Source organism: Mizuhopecten yessoensis, unplaced genomic scaffold, assembly GCF_002113885.1.
Source record: "Mizuhopecten yessoensis strain PY_sf001 unplaced genomic scaffold, ASM211388v2 scaffold9503, whole genome shotgun sequence".
Classification (NCBI taxonomy): Eukaryota; Metazoa; Mollusca; class Bivalvia; order Pectinida; family Pectinidae; genus Mizuhopecten; species Mizuhopecten yessoensis.
The window spans coordinates 571,549-574,059 of record NW_018408080.1 but is presented as its reverse complement, the minus strand read 5'-3'; positions in this window follow the sequence as shown (position 1 = coordinate 574,059).

The window sequence follows — 2,511 nt, the reverse complement described above, 5'->3', positions numbered from 1 at the left end:
GGGTTACTCTCACTTTCATCCTCGATACTCCTTGGGTTACTCTCACTTTCATCCTCGATACTCTAGGGTTACTATCACTTTCATCCTCGATACTTGTTGGGTTACTCTCACTTTCATCCTCGATACTCCTTGGGTTACTCTCACTGTCATCCTCGATACTCCTTGGGTTACTCTCACTTTCCTCCACGATACTCTAGGGGTTACTCTCACTTTCATCCTCGATACTCATTGGGTTACTCTCACTTTCCTCCACGATACTCTAGGGGTTACTATCACTTTCATCCTCGATACTCCTTGGGTTACTTTCACTTTCATCCTCGATACTCTAGGGGTTACTCTCACTTTCATCCTCGATACTCTAGGGGTTACTCTCACTTTCATCCTTGATACTCTAGGGGTTACTCTCACTTTCATCCTCGATACTTTAGAGGATACTCTCACTTTTCCTCCAGATAGATACTCTAGGGGTTACTCTTTCATCCTTGATACTCTAGGGGTTACTCTCACTTTCATCCTCGATCCTCCTTGGGTTACTCTCACTTTCATCCTCGATACTCTAGGGGTTACTTTCACTTTCATCCTCGATACTCCTTGGGTTACTATCACTTTCATCCTCGATACTCATTGGGTTACTCTCACTTTCATCCTCGATACTCCTTGGGTTATTCTCACTTTCCTCCACGATACTCTAGGGGTTACTATCACTTTCCTCCACGATACTACTTGGGTTACTCTCACTTTCCTCCACGATATTCTAGATGTTACTCACACTTTCCTTCACGATACTCCTGGGTTACTATCACTGTCGCTCTCTGCACCCCTGGAATATGTCATAGCATCGAGTATCGAGGATGGGATGAATCTGAACAACAACACAATTGTGACAAGACCGTCCCAAACGACACAAAACGAAAGACGGTAATGTCCTCGGGACAACCATGTTGACACAACTACAGAATAAGTAACGTTTCGTCATCGGTTTCGACTCGTTATGTGTCTTGACACGGCAAATGTATCAAGATGTCTCACAATAATTCGTGACCTGCGGGACCCTACACGAGGACATTGCTAGACGTTTAATAGTTCGTCCGGGAAACGCAAGAATTTGTAATTCACTTGGAAATACGAATATATATGCTCTTTTGCTTTATTACCTTATTATTTTCCGACAAAAACAATCATATAATCCCTCCTGACCCAGTCTGTTTTGTCGTCTGTCAATCGCACGAGATTGTCGTATGCTAATAAGGTCTCACATCCAAATTTCCCCACCGCCAAAGGCAAATGAGACAATTTGTTTCCTTGAACCGAAGTTCCAATTTTTCAATTAATTTCAAAATATTTTTTTTTTACCACCAATCAAAACCTACAAAGAAAGTAATACATAGTAATATATTCTTTTCAACTTAATATATTAATTGAAGAAATAATTTCAATTAAAATATATTCTCTAACTAATGATCGACATATTGAAAAACGAATATAAATATCTGCACTTAAAAAATAGTTTTGAAAATAAGTTTCACGATAACAACATACCTAAAATGAAACGTTGTCCTGCTCAAGCCACCGTGGATAATTTTTCTTTACTCTATTCGAGTTGTCTTTCTTTAAACAGCGATTCAAATCGCTACGCTGAACTCTATGACCATTTCCGGAAGGTGAAATTTTATGAGAATGTTTGGTAGATTCTATTTTTAACTACAGTTTTCAGTTGCAAGTTTATGTTGCCATAAGTAACTTATACTCATGGTGATCGCAATGTTGGATAATTCCACATTTTTTTATACCGATATAAGTACGAAATCTGAAGTGTTTCTTTGGGCACCGAAATAGATGACTAAGGATGCATCAAAGCCGATAATCTTGGTCTGTCGGTAAATCAAGATTTAGTAAGCGTTCTGACGATTATGATTGATCAGATTTAGAGGAATTTATAGTCACAAAACTAATGGACGAATGAACGAGACTTATATAATGTGATAGTTGTTTTATATACAGATTTATAATTGTTAATCGAACATCCGGAATTGACTGTTCTGAATGTTGTAACTCAGTCACCGTCACCGAACATTGTTTTCGTGTTAAGTAGACGAAATATGAAGCTTTGTCTATAAAACATATTGACCAGACAATTTCCTGACCCGAAATACATAAATGAGTGTTGTTGAATCAAATACATCGAGTACAATTTAAGGTCACAGCACATCAAACTACAGATACCTCAGACCACGGTTATCAGCAATACGATTCCGATAGTGTAGGCGATTACTTAGTGTCTTTGTCCGGTTTTACACCCCTATGACCGAGCGTTGACTTTGACATAAAGACAACTCTCTCTCCCCGATATGAATCTGTATCGTTCATTATCTGCATGGAGGCCATGTTATGACTATTTTATAAATGTTTTGATATTCGGAGGTCCAGTTTACCTGATACTCACTAGCAATAGTAATCACAATTTCACTGAATGGTAAGCCTCATTTAATCCTTCGAACACATTGGCGCTCT